At 41.6% G+C, this 19,611-nt stretch overlaps 1 protein-coding gene across 3 annotated transcripts in view; it reads right to left on the bottom strand.

Moving 5' to 3' along the window:
• LOC134348081 (rho guanine nucleotide exchange factor TIAM1-like) overlaps positions 1-19,265 on the bottom strand; it is a 320,986-nt gene extending 301,721 nt beyond the window's left edge. For all 3 annotated transcript variants that reach the window (XM_063050923.1, XM_063050924.1, XM_063050922.1), the window contains exons 1-2: positions 18,946-19,265; positions 9,362-9,419 (exon numbers count right to left, since the gene is read on the bottom strand). The gene's annotated coding sequence lies outside the window, so the exon portion shown is untranslated. The remainder of the gene's footprint in view (positions 1-9,361; positions 9,420-18,945) is intronic.
• Between the last annotated feature and the right edge of the window lie 346 nt (positions 19,266-19,611).

Genomic DNA, 19,611 nt, shown 5'->3' with positions numbered 1-19,611 from the left:
CTCATACACTGCTGATCTGTTGAGAAGCCTCTTCACAAAGACTGGTGTTCCAGAACATTGAGTCAGTAACAATGGACCACAGTTTGTTGTGGAACAGTTTCAGTCACTGCTGAAAGTGAAGGGAATAAGACATATTACATCTGCACCATACCACCCAGCTGCAAATGGCTTGGTGGAAATGTTTGTCCAGAGTCCAAAAAACACATTGCGAGCAATGTCAGTAGAACACACTACACTGACCCTGAACCAGAAGCTCACCAATTTCCTTCTTATATATCATAATGCAGCACACACCTTAACCAACTCACCAGTTAGGCTTTTCCTGAGTCGACCCTTGCATGCAGGCTTGGATATCCCCAAAGCCAGTCTTAGAAGGAATATCCAGGTCAAATAGTTAAGCCAGATAGAAGGCTCCTCAACCAAGGAGGTGCAATGTTTCACTGCTGGACAAGCAGTCTTGGCAAGGGGCTACAGAGGTGATTCAGAAAGATTAAGGGTAGAACTGGACAGATCTCCATCACAGTGGAGATTGCGCCTGATATCATCGGGAGACGAGACATCGATCAGTTGAGGAGACTAGAGTCAATTATTAGAGAAGAAAGGCATCCAGAGCTGTCAACTCCTCCTACCACCATGGAGGAGGCCCCAGAACCTGAGATTGTTTCACAGCCACAAGTGTCACCTACCAAGCAGAGTGATTAGGTCTTTAGGCTTGAATGGGACAATTTAAAATTTACTATGCAATGCATGTCATATATAAGTTGAAATGCACTCTATATTAAGTTGGAGTTTATAGCTAAGCGGGGAGGAGTATTATATCTGTAATATTTCAGTTATATTTGAATAATATTCCAAATACGAGAAAACCTGCAGATGCTAGAAATCCATAACAACACACAAAAATGCTAGAGGAACTCAGCAGGTCAGGCAGCAACTGTGGAAAAGAGTAAACTGAACAGGACGTTCCAGGCCGAGACCCTTCGTCAAGGAGGAAGAAGTCAGAATAAGAAAGTGCAGGGGTGGGGGGGAGGTGAGGACGCAGTACAAGATGGCAAGTGATAGGTGAAACTGGGAGAGGGGGAAGGGTTAAGAGCTGGGAAGTTGATTGTTGGAAGAGATAAGGGCAGGAGAAGGGGGAATCTGACAGGAGAGGTCAGAAGGCCATGGAAGAAAGGGAAGGGGGTGGAGCACCAGAGGGAGGTAATGGGCAGGTAAGAAGGGAAGGTGTGAGAGGGGAACATGAATGGGGAATTGTGAAGGAGGGGACAGGGTGTGTAATCACCAGAAGTTCAAGAAATTGATGTTCATGCCACCAGGTTGGAGACTACCCAGACAGAATACAAGGTGTTGCTCCTCCAATCTGAGTGTGGCCTTATCGTAACAGTAGAGGAGGTCATGGACTGACATGTCGGAATGGGCATAGCAAGTAGAATTGAAATGGATGGCCACTGGGACATCCCGCTTTTTCTGGCGGACAGAGTGAAACTGCTGGACAAAATGGTCTCCCTAACTACACTGGATCTCACCGATATACAGGAGGCCACACCGGACACACCAGATACAGTAGATGACCCCAACAGACTTGCAGATGAAGTGTCGCCTCACCTGGAAGGACTATTTGGAGCCCTTGAATGGTAGTGAGAGAGGTGGTGTAGGGACAGGTGTGGCACTTGTCCTGCATGCAAGGGTAAGTGCCAAGAGGGAGGAACAAGAAGACAAGGGAGTCACGTAGGGAGCAATCTCTGTGTAAAGAGGAAAGTGGGGGGGGGGGTTGGAGGGAAAGATGTGCTTGGTGGTGGGATCCTGTTTGAGAAGGCGGAAGTTACAAAGAGTTATGCGCTGGATATGTAGGCTTGTGGGGTGGTAGGTGAGGACAAGAGGAAGCCTATCCCTGTTGTAGCACCAGGATATGTGTATGAAATGGAAGAAATGCAAGTGAGGCTTTATCAAACTTCTGGTAATTACCCCCCTCCTCTTCTTCACAATTCCCCATTCATGTTTCCTTTCCACCAATCAACTTCCCAGCTCTTTACTTCACCCCCTCCCCCTCTCCTGGGTTCACCTATCGCCTGCCACCTTGTACTTCTTCCTCCTCTCCCCCCCACCTCCTTATTCTGACTTCTTCCCCCTTCCTATCCAGCCCTGATGAAGACTCTCACCCCGAAAGTTGACTGTTCAGTTTACTCTTTCCACAGCTGCTGCTGACCTGCTGAGGTCCTTCAGCATTTTATGTGTACTGTATTGCTTTGAGTAATATTGTAAATATATTGTTTGATTAAGCACTCTTTGTTGTTTACATAATGCACTGCAGGTTAAATGTAAAAGTATATAAATGGCATACGTCATTACGCCACAACGTCATACACACGTCTCACTTAAAGTAAAAATGAAGTTAGAATTGCATTCTGGGCTCTCTGTGATTTCCCTTCTGTTTTGGAGTTACAAAACCTAGTACTCTTATTGCATTGAGATCTACCGCAGAAGTATCTCATGCCACTGCCTTCTAAGATATGCGATCAACACAGCCAGAAGACAATGTTCATGCATTGTTAGGAAGTGTATATGGCAGATTATTCATTCATAAATTTAGTAACATGAGCCTCTTTTGGTTCAAGGACAAGCTGAACACAGTCAATAAATCCACTACTTTTCTCACACATTGGCAACAATTAAATATAAATTAAAGTTTAATCTTTCATTAAAATTATTCTGCCTTTACAACAAGCTTGTCTCATCAATGCATTTTGCATCCTGTCATTTCATAGCTGCTGCTTTAAAGTCCATACACAACACTCATTACAATCCTAAGTCCTTTTCTATCCATAATTCTCTCCATAAAATATCTACTACTTGCTTCCCTTTAATCACATTTGTCATATCCTTGAAATAATACCACCCACAAGCAGCAGGAATACTCCCTCCTTCTACCACTGGCTTCTTTATTCTATACATTCTATAATCTGATACATTTAGCTCCCAGTGCCAAGGGTTGGCAGCCATGGTTCAGTATCAACAACAATGTCATAGTCTCCAAAATGAACTTGAGCCTCATTTAAATGTTTTACATGCACATTTCATACATTTCTTTGCTAATTTAATTAAATATTTTAGCTTTCTCTTACACTTGTGATATCCAAGGCAAATTCATTATTTTTTTGTTCAAAATTTTCATTAAATTTCTTTTTCCCCCAGAGGCCAATCCTACACTTATTCATTTAATCTCTTTTATCCTATTATCCTTTCTGCAAAATCACTGATCATTTCCTTTCCTGGTCTTTGGATGATCCAGCTAATCTACAACCAGAGCATCCTGTTTTGTACCAAACTATGCTTCAATTTCTGTATCTCTGCCACACATCTCCGAAAAATACCCCCACACTTCTTCCACACCTAAGTCACAAGAATGTAAGAAGTAAGAAACAAGAGGAGGCTAAACACTTCAACATCTCAGAAAGGTCTTTTGGCAAGATCAAGGATAATCTAATTATTGGATTGAACTCCATTTTCTTGCCAGCTCCCTATTACGCTTAATTAACCCTGTATATGAAAAATTTCAGCCTTAAGTAAACTTAAGGATCAGCCAATTTCTGCAGAAACCTTTATATGTTTTCTTTTCTTTCATGGTGTCTTAGTCAAATTGAAACATATCCCTTCAAAGTATTTAGTTTCTCCCTAACTCATATGTCACTTTCCTACTACTTATGATCTCTTTCCTTATTTTCTGCTGACTCATAGTCTCCAAACACTTCAAATTTAAGATTATCCTTGCATTTAAATCATTTTGAAGACTCACCCTTCTATATCTCTGATCTATTTCAGCCCTGCATCTTCCCACATAATGATTTTACCTTCAGTGCTGTCTTCCAAACTTCAAAATGTACAATGGAGAGGCCACAATCATTTCAATTTCAACATAATAGATCTGTGAAAGTGTTAACAGCATCATAATGACAGGAAGAGTATTTCAAAAAAACTGCAACTGTTGAATATCTAGAAGATAAACAGAAAATGCTGGAAATACTCTGCAGGTCAGGAAACATCTGTGGGAGGAGAAACAGGGTTAACATTTCAGGTTGAACACCCTTCATCGGGTCAGAATTACTGACTATTCCAGCATTTTCTGTTTTATCCTACTGACCGGAATGTTCAATGAATATTTAGCACTCAGCTACATTTCGCTTTGTTTACTTGAGTTTACAATCGAATATTCTTAAACTGTGCAATTCTTTGCTGTATTTTTCCTGTAAGCATTCATATACATTGGGATCCACTATTCTCTGATACTCATAAATAGTTATTATCTTTCCATAGACAGGATACAGATTTAATTACCGTTAATAATTATTGGTGCAAAGTGAAATTAGAAGTAGTTGTGATCCTTTCCAAAAATCATATATAACTAGATGTTGGCAATTCTGGCTATTGCGAATGTAACAACTAGTTTTCTTTGATAATCTTGAAAGTACATGCCAGTAAAATTGTTGCATCCTGGTAACCTTGATAGTTGGTCAAGCTTAAATCAATCAACGGATCACCTCTAAAATGCCGAATAATACATGAGGGCCGAGTTGTAACTTGGTGCAGCAGCCACAAAAGTTATATGGGGAAAAGCTATAACTTACGGCCCTCCCACCAGTGGTCAACAAAGGGCTGAAATCTCACAAAAGTGCTAGGGCAATTTTACACAAGGAATGTATTCCAGTGAAAACTGACAGCATGCCTACATAATATAAATGGACTGACATGGCTTGTGCTAAAAAGTTGACATTACTGTTCTTCATATTTACAGTATGCAAGTGTTATTAATAAAATCATACATTGCAAATAATTTTTATTTCTTTGATCACTGAAGTTCATTAAGATCCTCTGATCATTAGAGATATAATGAATGAGAATAAGAGCAGGTTTAATGTCACTGGCATATGTCATGAAATCTGTTGTTTTGTGGCAGCAATACATTGCAATATATAATAATAAAATTCATACATTTCAATAAAATTTACTAAGCAGTGCAGAAACAAAGGGAAGAAAAATACTCCAGTAGTGTTCATGGGTTTATTGACTATTCAGAAATCTGATGGCAAAGGGGAAGATACCATTCCTGAACCACTGAGTATGTGTCTTCAGGCTTCTGTACCTCCTCTTTGATGGTAACAAGGAAATGTCCCGGAGGACGGGGGTCCTTAACGATGGATACCACCTTTTTGAGGCATCTCCTTTTGAAGGCGGCCTGCATGTTGGGGAGCCTAGTGCCCATGACGGAGCTAGCTGAGCTTACAACGTCCTGCAGATTTTTCAGAACCTGCGCAGTGGCTCCTCCATACCAGAGGGTGATGCAACCAGTTAAAATGCTCTCCATGTAGAAATCTGTAGAAATTTGCGAGAGTCTTCAGTGATATATCAATTCTTCTCAAACTCCTAGTGAAATATACGGTAGGAAACTTTGTCACATGGTGTGAGCAGAATTATCTGCAGCTTAATGTGAAAAAGACTAAGGAGCTGGTGGTAGACTTGAGGAGAGCTAAGGTACCGGTGACCCTTGTTTCCATCCAGGGAGTCAGTGTGGACATGGTGGAGGATTACAGATACCTGGGGATACGAATTGACAATAAACTGGACTGGTCAAAGAACACTGAGGCTGACTACAAGAAGGATCAGAGCCATCTCTATTTCCTGAGGAGACTGAGGTCCTTTAACATCTGCCGGACGATGCTGAGGATGTTCTACGAGTCTGTGGTGGCCAGTGCGATCATGTTTGCTGTTGTGTGCTGGGGCAGCAGGCTGAGGGTAGCAGACACCAACAGAATCAACAAACTCATTCGTAAGGCCAGTGATGTTGTAGGGACTGAACTGGATTCTCTCACGGTGGTGTCTGAAAAGAGGATGCTGTCCAAGTTGCATGCCATCTTGCTCAATGTCTCCCATCCACTACATAATGTACTGGGTGGGCACAGGAATACATTCAGCCAGAGACTCATTCCTCCGAGATGCAGCACAGAGCGTCACAGGAAGTCATTCCTGCCTGTGGCCATCAAACTTTACAACTCCTCCCTTGGAGGGTCAGACACCCTGAGCCGATAGGCTGGTCCTGGACTTATTTCATAATTTACTGGCATAATTTACATAATACTATTTAACTCTATTTATGGTTCTATTACTATTTATTATTTATGTTGCAACTGTAACGAAAACCAATTTCCCCCGGGATCAATAAAGTATGACTATGACTATGACTGTCATGGCTTCTTTGCAACTGCATCAATATGTTGGGCCCAGGATAGAGCCTCAGCGATGCTGACACCCAGGGACTTGAAACTGCTCACCCTTTCCACGTCTGATCTCTTGATGAGGACTGGTGTGTGTTCCTTTGACTTCCCCTCCCTGAAGTCCACAATCCTTGGTCTTATTGATACTGAGTGCAAGGTTGTTGCTGTGACACCATTCAACTAGTTGATCCATCTCACTCTTGCATACCTCCTCATCACCATCCAAAATTCTACCAACAATAGTTGTGTCTTCAGCAGATTTACAGATGGTATTCGAGCTGTGCCTGGCTACACAGTCGTGGGTGTACAGTCAGTAGAGCAGTAGGCTAAACTTGCATCCTTGAAGTGCACCAGTGTGATTGTCAGTGAGGAAGATATGTTATTTCTGATCCAAATAGACTGTAATCTCCCAGTGAGGGAGTCAAGGATCCAGTTGCAGAGGGAGGTACAGAGGCCCAGGTTTTGGAACTTGTTAATAAGAACTGCAGGTATGGTTGTATTGAACACTGAGCTGAAATCAATAAACAGCAGCCTGACATAGGTATTACTATTGACCGGGCGACCCAAGGCCGCTTAGAGAGCCAGTGAGGTAGCATCTGCTGTTGATCTACTGTGGTGTTAGACAAATTGAACGGGCTCCTGGTCCTTTCTTAGGCAGGTGTTGATTCTAGCCAAGACCAACCTCTCAAAGCACTTTATCACAGTAAACTTGAGAGCCACTGGGCAATAATTGTTGAGGCAGCTCATCCTATTCTTCTTGGGAACTGGTATAATTGTCGCCCTTTTGAAGCAGGTGGAAACTTCAGACTGCAGCAGTGAGGGATTGAAGATGTCCTTGAAAACTCTAGTTGGTACAAGTTTTCAAGCCCTACCAGGTATGCCATGTGAGGGTTCACTCTATTGAAAAATGTTCTGACAGCGGCTTCCGAGACAGAGATCGCAGAACCGCTGAATGCTGCAGAGATTTGCACAGGTGTAGGTATATTCTCTCTTTCAAAGCATGTATAAAAAGTGTTCAGCTCATCTAGGAGTGAAGCATCATAGCCATTCATGACGTTAGGTTTCACTGCAAACCCTACCAAAGCTGACGTACGTCTGATTCTGATTCTAACCTCAATCAGAATTGATTCTTTGCCCTTAAAACAGCCTTCCATAGGTCGTACCTGGACTTCATGTATAGTTCTGGATCACCGGTCTTGAATGTTACAGACCCAGGAGCAGCACGAGGCTGTGTGCTCAGTCCCCTGCTCTGCTCACTTTATACTTATGACTGTGAGGCTAAGCACAACTTCAATGCCATATTCAAGTTTGCTAATGACACCACTATCATAGGCCAAATCAAAGTGGTGATGAATCAGCATGTAGGAGGGATATTGAAAATCTGGCTGAGTGGTACCATAAAAACCTCTTACTCAATGTCAGCAACACTAAGGAGCTGATTTGTCACTCTTAGGAGGAGGAAACCAGAGATCCATGAGTCAGTTCTCATCGAAGGATCAGAGGTGGAGAGACTCAGCAACTTCAAATTTCTTGTTGTTATCGTTTTAGGGGACATATCCTGGGCCCAGCACGTAAGGATAATTACAAAGAAAACACAGCAGCGCCTCTACATCTTTAGAAGGGAGCGCAGTTTTGTGCCTGCTGATTACGTTGCTCAGCTCCTTCAATGCCTGCCTGAGGCTGGCTAGAGGTGGCATATACACTGCTACCAGAATGATGGCAGAGAACTCCCTCGGCAGCTAAACTGGATGACATTTGACTGCTAGGTGTTCCAGACCGGGTGAGCAGGACTGAGACAAAACCGCCATGTTTCTGCACCACAATGAGCTAATCATAAAGCATACTCCACCTCCTCTGTCTTCAAAAGACTGAGCTGTCCTGTTCTTGTGGAGAATGGTGAAGCCATCTGGCTGCAGCAACTCAGCAGGTTAGGCATTGTTCTTAATAATAGTTCGTCAAATAAATGAAACATATCCTTCAACAGAAACTCTCTTCTGACCGAAGGAGGAATGCTGTCTTGATGCAATTCACACTGTGCATGCCTGCTTCAGTAATTTAGAAGAAAGACATAGACTGATAGTAATACACACAAGAACTGCAAATTAAATTTTTGTTCTTAGGCAGAGAAAATTACTTAAAGTTTCTGGAGATCACATTGATTTAAAGTTGCAAATAATCTGTCCTGCATAATATTGAAAAGATTCATCATTGCCCTCACATATGCATGCAACCACCTCTTGTTTTACCCATTCTGAAATGCCATAAAAATCCCCAATGTCACCAGTGAAGTATTCATATGTTTAAATTTATTAATTTTACTGCATATCAGGATTCTTTAACCCCAGGATGTCCTATCATTTCTTTCAAGAGAAAATATTCAAAGTAAAAACCACTCATGTAAACTTTGTGTCTCTATCCTGAATTTCTTCTTGGTTACAATATTACCAGATGGTATGATAATACCAAATATCTGTCACATTTGATAAATATCCTAGAGTAAGTGCTTTCTGACAACCAGAGAATCAATGTATTAGATATACATGAACTGCATCCTCCCAGATAACTTTCCAGTGCCGAACAACACATCACCTTGGAGAATGACTGCACAATGTTGTTATATCAATTTATGTTGTACGCCATTTTACTTAAAGCATGTACTACTGGTTCAAATTCATACCAGGTTCCTCCTCTACGTGTCCCTCAACATGTAACAACTTGGATTAGCTTCAAATTTTAAATAACATTTTATTCTATCTATTTGAATGAAACAATTCTCCTTAACTGGTTGTGACATTCAACCCAAATATTCGTCGGCAAGATTAATGATCTCAAACTCTTACAAAAACGCAACATTTCTTTATATGAAATTCCAGTCTAAAATATATATACGTTTTTCCCTCAATAACATATGTATTACATTTTTATCAAAATTAAACAAAAAATATTACAGCAACTGCCCATTTCAGTATTACAACATATAAAAGAGGCAAAAGAATAGCTTTCAACAGATTCAGAAAAGCAACACACACGCAACACATGGTTAAATTATTAGACTTCAATTATTAGATTTCTCCAAAGTAGGCCAGAATACTTACTTAGAAACTTGGCTTTCAACTGCATTGGCCTTTAGATCTTTCCACAATGGAGAGAAAGCTGAAAGATAAATTGGGTAAAAGTGCTCTTAGACCACCATCTTGGATACTTTGGGCTGATATTATCCGGTTCATAGTTGAAGAGTGAATTATATTTACAATCAATTATATTTACTCTCATAAGGAAGAAAACAAAAGATTGTAGTTCAGGACTGGGGATATTGAGTTAGAGTAACGAAGCACAGAAACAACCCCTTTCCGCCTGCTTCAGCAGTCTGAGGTACCTGCCTGCTTCGAGCAGACTTCACTCATACCAGAGCCCAAGAAGAAGATGGTAATCTACATCAATGACAATCATCCAGTAGCACTTATATCAATAGCGATGCAATGTTTTGACAAATTGGTCATGAAACATATCAACTCCTGCCTGAGGAGTGACCTGGATCTGCTCCAATGTGCCTACAGCAACAACAGATCAACAGCAGATGTCTGTTCATTGTCCCTTCACTCAGCTCTGGAACACCTAGATCTTCCTCCTTGACTACAGCTTCGCATTCACCATTATTACCCCCTCGAAACTCAACACTAAGTTCAAAGACCTGGGTCTCAATACCTCCCTCTGCAATTGGATCTTCAATTTCCTCACTGACAGACCCCAGTTAGTACAGATTATTGGCAACATCTCCTCCACATTCGCCATCAGCACAGGTGCACACAAACGCTGTGTGCTTATCCCCCTGCTTTACTCACTTTTTACCTATGATTGTGTGGCTAAGTATAGCTCCAATGCCATATTTTAAGTTTGCTGACAACATGCCAAATCAAAGGCAGTAACAAATCGGCATATAGGAGGGAGAATAAAAATCCGGCTGAGTGGTGCCACAACAACAACCTCTCACTCAATGTCAGCAAAACCAAAGAGCTAATTATCCACTACAGGAGGAAAAAGCCAAAAGGCCATAATTGAGACCTCATTAGGAGCTCTGAGCTGGAGAGGGTTAGTAGCTTTGAAGTCCTTGGCATTATCACATCAGAGGATCTGTCCTGAGACCAGCACACAAGTGCCATCAAAAAGAAGGTGCAACAGTGCCTCTACTTCCTCAGAACCTAGAGTAGATAGATCAACTGGCTGTCCTCCTCCTACCTGCATACAAACAGAGGCTAAACAGCAAGACTCCAAGGGTAAGGGTGACAAAGAGGTAGATGTGGGAGGCAGAGGAATGGCCTTCGAGTTGGTGGGCTGGGCTATGATGAAGAATTCGTCAGAGGGTTTGAACAAATATGTCACGGTTGGCATGGACGTTATAAAGATAGTCATAGACAAGTGTCCTCCCCCTCCCCCACAAAATCATTCAGAGTCTTCCCCAACTAAAGCCCTCGAGGAAACAAGAGATCCTCAATCCGCTGAGGGCAAGATCAATGGTGTTCAGGTCTGAAGGCCAAGTAAAATACAAAAGGTCACAATATGACCTCCAGAAAGCCATTCCACATGCAAAGCAGCAATTCTGGACCAAACTTGAATCACTGAAGATGTTCGACATCTGTGGCAGGGCTTGAATGCTATCACATCCTACAAAGTGAAACCAAACAACATATGTGACAACAAAGTTTCACACCCAGATGAGTTCAATGCTTTTTATGCTTACTTTGGCCATCAAAAGATGGAGGCACCTTCACAAATTCACACAACCCATGACAACCCTGTGATTTTAGTCTCTGAGGACAACGTGAGAGTATCCTTCAGGTGGGTGAACCCACAGAAAGCATCCAGCCCAGACGGGGTACCTGGCCAAGTACTGAAGACCTGCATTTTTCAACTTTTTGCTGTTTTCATTGATATCTTTGACCTCTTGCTTCGGCAGTCTGAGGTACCCACCTGGTTCAAGGCTTCAATTATACCGGTGCTCAAGAAGAACATAGTAACATGCTTATTCTCCAGTAGCACTTACATCCACTGTGATGAAGTGTTCTGGGAGGTTGGTGATGAAACATATCAACTCCGACCTGAGGAGTGACTTGAATCTGCACCAATTTGCCTACTGGCACAGCAGATCAAAATCAAATGCTATTTCATTGACTCTCCACTCAAATCTGGAACATCTGAACTGTGAAGATGCATACATCAGAAATCTCTTCATTAACTACACGTCTGCATTCAATAGTATCATCGCCTCAAAACTAATCAATAAACTCCAAGACCTCAATACCTCCTTGCACAACTGGATCCTCAATTTCCTCACTTGCAGATCCTAGTCAGTTCGGATTGGTAACAACATCTCCTCCTCAAACTCCATCAGCACACCACAAGGGTGTGTGATTAGCTCCCTGCTCTACTCGTTTTACATTGATAACTGGGTGACTATGTACAGCTCCAATGCATATTTCAGTTTGCCGATGACACCACAGTTGTCAGCCAAATCAAAGGTGTTGACACATCAGCCTATAGGAGGGAGAGTGAAAATCTGGCTGAATGCTGCTATGACAACCTCTTACTCAATGTCAGCAAAACCAATGAACTGATTATTGACTACACGAGGAGAAAAACTGAGGTCAATGAGCCAGTTCTCAGCAGGGGATCAGAGATAGAGAGAGCAGGCAACTTTAAATTTCTTAGCATTATCATTTCAGAGAATCTGTCCCGGGTCCAACATGAAACTGTAAAGAAGGCACGGCAGCACCCTTATTTTCTTAGAAGTTTACGCAGATTTGCATGTTATCTAAAACTTTGACAAACGTCTACAGATGTGTGGTGGAGATAATACTGACTGGTTAAATCACAGCCTGGTATGGGAACACCAAAGTCCTTGCAGGGAAAAAACTACAAAAAGTAGTGCATACGGCCCAGTCCATCACAGGTAAAGCCCTCCCCACTACTGAGCACATTTACAAGGACATAGCGAATCATGAAAGACCCCCACCATCCAGGCCATGCTCTCTTCTCATCACTATCACCAGACAGGATGAGTCTTAGGTCCCACTCCGCAAGATTCTGTAACATTTACTACACGATTTCATTCCCCATTACTCTGAACTGATCCTACGACCTACAATCTCACTTTCAAGGAAACCTTCATGTTCTCAGCATTATTTTTATTTGCAGAGTTTGTCTTCTTTTGCACATTGGACGTTTGTAGTCTTGTTTGTTTATTTACGGTTTTTTGAAAAATTTTGTTGTATTACTGTAAATGCCTGCAAGTAAATGAACCTCAAGGTGGTATATGGTAGCATTTATGTACTTCATTAATTAATTTACCTTGAGCTATGAACTTTGAACTTCTTAATACTGACCTTATCCAGATTACCCAAGTTCCCCTCCCCAAACCCACTATTTCCTATGTCCTTCTCCTTGCTAAATATAGATGAGAAGGACTTATTTACAACTTCACTCATATCACCAGACTCCACACATACAGTACCTCTTTGTTCGCTAAAGGGATGCACTCTTAACATGATCACCCTCTTGCTGCTAATAACCTTACAGAAAGTCTTCGCAAAGTATTCTCACTTCACAAAGATATTTCACTGCCACTTTTTGCTCTCTTAATTTATTTATTAAGTTCTCTCCCACATGCTTTATATTCTTCAAGATACTTCCATGATCCTGATTGTTAATACATAGAACAGTACAGCACAGGAAATAGGGCTTTCGGCCCACAATGTTGTACCGAACCAATTAAATGGCCAACTAGACTAATCCATTCTGCCTACACAATGTGCATATCCTCCCATTTCCCTCATATTCATGTATCTATCTAACCCACTCTTGAAAGCCCAAATGTATCTGCCCCTACCACCACCCCAGGCAGCACATTCCAGGCACCACCATTCTGTGTAAAAAAAACTTGCCCCTCACATCTCCTTTGAACGTACCCCCTCTTACCTTAAATGCATGCCCTCTGGTATGAGTCACTTCAAGCCTGGGTAAAAGATACGGTCTACCTATCCTATCTACAGCCCTCATAATCTTATAAACCTCTATCAGATCTCCCCTCAGCCTCGACGGTCCAGAGAAAACAACCTAAGCTTGTCCAGTCTCTCCAAGAATAGCTTCTTCCACTCTGCCATCAGATTTCTAAATGGACAATGACATGACCTCACTTTTTTTTTGCTCTCATTTTGCACTACGTATTGAATTCATTTTTATTATATATATTTCTTATTGCAATTTGTAGTTTTTTTATTATGTATTGTACTGTACTGCTGCCACAAAACAAGAGCAAATTTCACAACTTATGCCAATGATATTAAACCTGATTCTTATTCTGATCCAGGTAGCATCCTGGTAAACCTCTTCTGCACCCTTTCCAAAGTTCAACATCCTTCCTATAATGGGGCAACCAGAACTGCATGCAATACTCCAGATGCAGCCTAACTGGAGTTTTATAAAGCTGTAACATACAGTAACTTCCTGGCTTTTGAATTCAATGCCACAACTAATAAAAGCCAACATGTCATATGCCTTCTTAACCACACTATCAACCTCTGTATTCACTTTCAGGGAGCTATGACACTGGATTCCAAAATCCCACTACTTATCAACACTGTTAAGCCCCCTGCACTTTACAGTTTACTGTCCCTTTACCTTTGTGAAACACTTCACGCTTAGCCGGGTTAAACTCCTTCTGCCATTTCTCTGCCCATATTTGCAACTGATCTATAATCCACTGAATTTTTTTTTACCAGTCTTCTAAGCTATACACAACACCAATCTACGTTTTCATCCAGGTCATTTATATACATCACAAACAGCAGAGGTTGGTCCCAGTACAGATCCTTGCGGAACACCACTAATCACAGACTTCCAGCTAGAATAAATCCCTTCAACCACTACGGGCAAGTCAGTTCTGAAACAAAACATGCAATTCACCATTGATCCCATTCTTCTTAATCTTCTAGATGAGCCTCCCATGAGCAACCGTGTCAAATGTCTTACTAAAATTGAGGTAGACAACATCCACAGCTCTACCTTCATCAATCACCCCTGTGACCGTGTCAAAAAACACAATCAAGTTAGTAAGACAGGACTTGCCACACACTAAGCCATGCCGGCTCTCCCTAATTAGGTTAGGTTTTCCAAATGCTCATAATAGCTATCCAAAAGATTTCTCTCCAGTAACTTCTCTAACAGTGACATGAGGCCCACCAGTCTATTGTTTCCAGGATTACCTCTGGTTCCTTTCTTGAATAATGGAAATAATGTCACAACCACGGATTCGGCAGTGCAGCAGATACAGCAATTGCGCTCGTGAGTATGCACATGGCTTAACTCCATTCTTTTCGCCGTAGCACCTGTTGAGACTTGCTGTCACTACATTCAGATATGGCCCAAGTGCAGAGCGAGAGACACTGAAGCAGGTCGATAGTTTACAGACTTTAATGCAAACAGAGTTAGGGGGAAGGGAAAACAATAAAAGCTTGGCCAAACAGGGCCATTAACTAAAACTCTCAAATGGAAAACAAAGCCTACACTGCAATTGAAAGGAATAACTAAATATGAAATGAATACCGCTAGTCTTCAGAGCAGGATAACTCGACAGTCCAATTTCTCAGTCCAAATGCAAGCAGGCAGTGAAACGTTGCTGTGCTTTGCTCAAGTCTCCATAGGCGCTACTATGAAAAGAATGGAGTTAAATACGATCACAATGAAATAATAATTAGCTGACACATGCATATTCACAAGAGCAACTGCCGTATCTGCTATGCTGCTGAATCTGTTGTTGTGACATATAATGGAAGAACAATAACTACTTGCCAGTCCTCCAGGACTTCGCCCATGGCTAGAGAGGACACAAAGATATTGGTCAAGGTCCCAGCAACCTCTTCTCTTGCCTCTCTCAATAACCTGGTGTATAGCCCATCAGGCCCTGGGGACTTATTCGCCAATGTTCTTTAAGAAACCAACACTACTACCTCCTTTACTTCAAAATACCCTAGTTATTAATATGCTTGGCACTGATCTCCCTATCCTCAACATCCTTCTCCTTGGTAAATACTGATGTAAAGGACTCATGGAGGACCTCACCCACATAATCTGCATCCAAGCAAAATTTTCCCCCCTTTATCCTTGAGTGGTCCTACCCTCTCCCTAGTTATCCTCTTGCTCTTGATGTATGTATAGAATGCCTCGGGATTCTCTTTAATCCTTCTTGCAAGGACTTTTCATAGCCCTTCCTGGCTTTCCCAATTCCCTTCTTGAGTTCTTTTAGGCTTCTTTATCACCCTCAAGGGCTAAGTTTAATTCTCACTTCCTAAGCTTTACATACTTCTTCTTTTTGACTACATACTTTACCTCTCTCCTCATCCAAGGTTCTCTTACCTTGTCATCCTTGCCCTTCCTTCTGACATGAACATACCTGTCCTGCATTCTGTGCAGTTGGTCTTTAAACACTTTTCCCATGTCAGATGTGGACTTGCTCAGAAACAGCTGTTCCCAATTAACTCTCCCTCGTTCCCTCCTAATGCTCTCACAATTTACCCTGCTCCAATTTAGTACTCTCCTGCAAGGCCCATATTTATCCTTATCTATAGCTACCTTAAAACTTAAGAAGTTTTGGTCACTGTTCCCTATCTGCTCATCCACCTGTTTCCTTTTCCTCCCCCCCCCCCCAACCGCCAAGCAAACATTTAATATCCTCTGTCATTCAGAATCCTGCCACTGTTGCCTTTCATACTTAGCAAAGCATGCTGACCTAAAAAGCTTATTGTAAGCTATTTTAAAAAGCTTACACCTGTAAATAACTCTGTTATAAAATACTTCGACCAGCAAGCTGTAAATTTACCCAGAAGCATCAGTTCACAATTTACTTTTACTAGATTGTCCCTTAAGTCAGCCTTCCACCAGTTCAAGATCTTAATTTGAGGGTCAAATACATCGCTTACCATAACTACCCGGAAACTTACAGAATTTGGTAACTGTTCCCAAAGTGCTGCTGCACCAACACTTTCCCCACTGACATTTCCGGTGAGTACTGCCCCATCTCTACTAGGATTCCCTAAATATTGTCTCAAATTTGGGCAGTTTTTCCCTTCATGTAACGTTTAACACAAATCATTTGAAATATACTGGTGATTACAATGGCAAAGTGGTACATTATCGAACCCATCTTAACAGGAGTAGAACTTTTTAAAAAATACTGTATTATTAGAGGAAACAAATCAGGATCTGTTTTTCCATATTTGAGTGGTGTTGTAACATCAATAATTATCACTGATATACTGTATATATATATATATAGTGCAAAAGAGGAATAGTGAGGCAGTATTCCTCACTGTTCAGCAAGACCAAAGAATTGATTATGGACTTCAGGAAGAGGAAGTCGGGAGAACACACATCAGTGTTCACTGAGGGGGTCAGTGGTGGAATGGGTGAGTAGCTTCATGTTCCTGGCCACCAACATCACAGAGGATCTATCCTGAGACCAACACACTGATGCAATCACAAAGAAGGCAAGTCAGTACCTATACTTTATTGAGAGTTTGAGATGATTTGATATGCTACCAAAGACTCTAGCAAACTTCTACGGATGTGTGGTGGAGAGATTCTGACTGGTTGCTTCACCACTCGATACACAGTCTCCAATGTGCAGGATTGAAAGAAAGACTCAACCACTTCCATCAGGGCTACAGGCCTCCCACTATCGAGGTCATTTTCAAAAGGCTAGACCTCAAGAAGGCGGCATCCATAAGTAAGACATGCCCTCCTCTCATTACTGCCGAACAAGAGCCTGAAGACCGACCTTCAACATTTCACTAAGTTTCTTTCCCTCTGCCATTAGATGTCTGAATAGTTTGTGAACTTACGAACACTGCCTCACTATTCCTCTTTTGCACTATTTATTATTTATTTATTGTAACTTATAGTAAAATGTACTTTACCACTATTACATTAAAAAAAATCAGAACATACAGTATGTCAGTGATGATAAACCTGATTCTGATTCCTGGGAAAATTCCAACTCAATCCCAGTGACTATATACATGGCCATTGGCTCTAACTCAGGGAAAAATATACCCTATTTTTGTCAGATATGCAGAGCCATTTTGTAACATTTAAGTTGGGGCTCTTAAGTAGGATACACAGCAATTTATGCGTGTATTTTGATATAATTTTCACTTTTTTCATTTTATTGCATTACATAATTTAAAACTCCAGCACCAGGTGTTTTCTTATCAGCAATCAAATATTAAATATCCACTTACATTAAATAATATAGAAGATCATCCTCTACCAATTTAACTAATTAAAATAGTTTCTCAACTTAGGCTGAGACAAAAGCCCTCTGGGGTTGTCCATTGATCGACGCTGCCTAACAATACCACTGGTTCAAATGTTTTGTAAAAGGTAAATTCCAGGTGTGTTGTGGTTCAACAAATACCAGTTTTCTGTTTCATAATCTTCGATGCGAAACATTGCACTCTTGGCATAGTATCAAACTAAATTAATACCAATTTATTATCAAATGGAAATTCGCTATTTATTTTCAGTTTGTAAATTTACTATTATTTCTATATTGAAAGCCAACAACGATCTTCAAAAAATAAGATGGTTAACATCTTGAAGAAATCTCGTAAAGTACACGCAAACGTTGTTTCAGTAGCAGTTCTTATTCTTGTCAAAGCAGCAAGATGATCATGAATTTTACGATTAAAAATACACTCATCGGACATAAATCTATCGAAACGCCTGAATACAGCCTACTACGGTCAAAATGTTCATCTGAAAATCCTAAATATTCTTTAAGTTACCGTCGCCGCGGTGTTTTGAGGATTAACAATGCAGAATGCTAAATCAATGGATGAAGCCGACTACTACGACGATGGCAGTTAAATTGCCTCGATGTTTTCTTGCAACATCTCAGTACATAAACTAATATCTAAAAAGTTAAATGTAACGTAGCTCAAAGCAACCCAATATTAAACACAAATCCCGATCAGCTGAATGTACCCAGAAAGGGAAACAGCCCGCCCGCCATTCTCCACTCTCCACTCTCCAATGCTAAGAAAAAATCAAGCACGTTTCGATTATTTTTTTTGCCACTTGCTCACAATACACACCGTACTTTTCACAAAATGTGAGGATCGCGGTGCGGACCAAACCTAACCACGGCTATATGGAACATAACACTAACTGTATGCAGTTTTCCAAAATAACACGAGCAGTAACAATACAGGAATAATACCGATGCAGCTGGACTGGTTTCAGAAACCCAGGACCCAAAATCCCAGAGTACAATCCCAGCTCGTTCACACAGAGAGAGGGAAAAAAACAAGAAATCTGATCAATACAAAGAATAAGACCCACGATGATTTACCATTTTACAAAGCTCGGCTCCCTTTTCCTATGAATCTACAAAGACGCATAGAAAATTTCATTCCTGATCGGAACAAAATTACAAAGGGAAAACTGACCGAGACTTGACACATCCGTAGCAAATCGTGGTTATTTAACTGCGAGAAGAGCAGAGTTTTTGATCTATCCTTTATTCCGGTTTTACAAAATATTCAACAAAAGATCCACACACACAAAGCATAATGCTATTTGGAAAACGTTTTAACAAGATAAACAGAGTTGAGAAGATGTAACAGACCTCCTCGCCCAGCTTCCGGAGCTAGCCCCGTGTACCTCGCAGTGCAGTCTGATTGAGTCAGATCAGTTTTGGTGAAATGTGCCTGAATGTCTGTGAAGCGGGAGCCCGGCGGGCGTTAGTGCCTGGCGGAATCCCATCGAAACCTAAACGCGAATGGTGTGCGAGGGAGGCGTGCTTAGCGCTGCAATCTGCTTCTCAGAAACGCTGCCTTTCGCTGACTCCGGAGTATTTTATTCACTGAATTAATATTTAACATTGGTAAACACAGCCGGGTGGGCAGCATCAGAGCCGGACAGTTTGGGGAACTGCAGCCATATTCTTTCCCGCGGCCATCGCCGAGAAGCGGTGGGGGTTGCTGGATAGGTGTCGAGCGGCCCGGTCTGAAGGCCATTGGCTGCCTTATCCGTCAATCAGGAGCAGCTGCAGCCAATTGGCAGTCGGAGCAGGTGGCGCGCTCGGTCCCTACTTCGCCGAGACGCTGGCGGTGAGTTCTCTCACAGTGTTCTCTGAGCGCGGCTCCTTGTGGAATGGGATGACAAGGACTCAGGTGACGAGTTTGCACTCCAGAAAAAAAATCATTTGCTATAATTACCACTTACATTGCGAATGCTTATCAGATCGGAATGAAATCAGATTGAACCGTCTATTCAGCTCCTCGCGTCCATT

Source organism: Mobula hypostoma, chromosome 6, assembly GCF_963921235.1.
Source record: "Mobula hypostoma chromosome 6, sMobHyp1.1, whole genome shotgun sequence".
Lineage (NCBI taxonomy): Eukaryota > Metazoa > Chordata > Chondrichthyes > Myliobatiformes > Myliobatidae > Mobula > Mobula hypostoma.
This window is presented reverse-complemented; position numbering and strand designations above follow the sequence as displayed.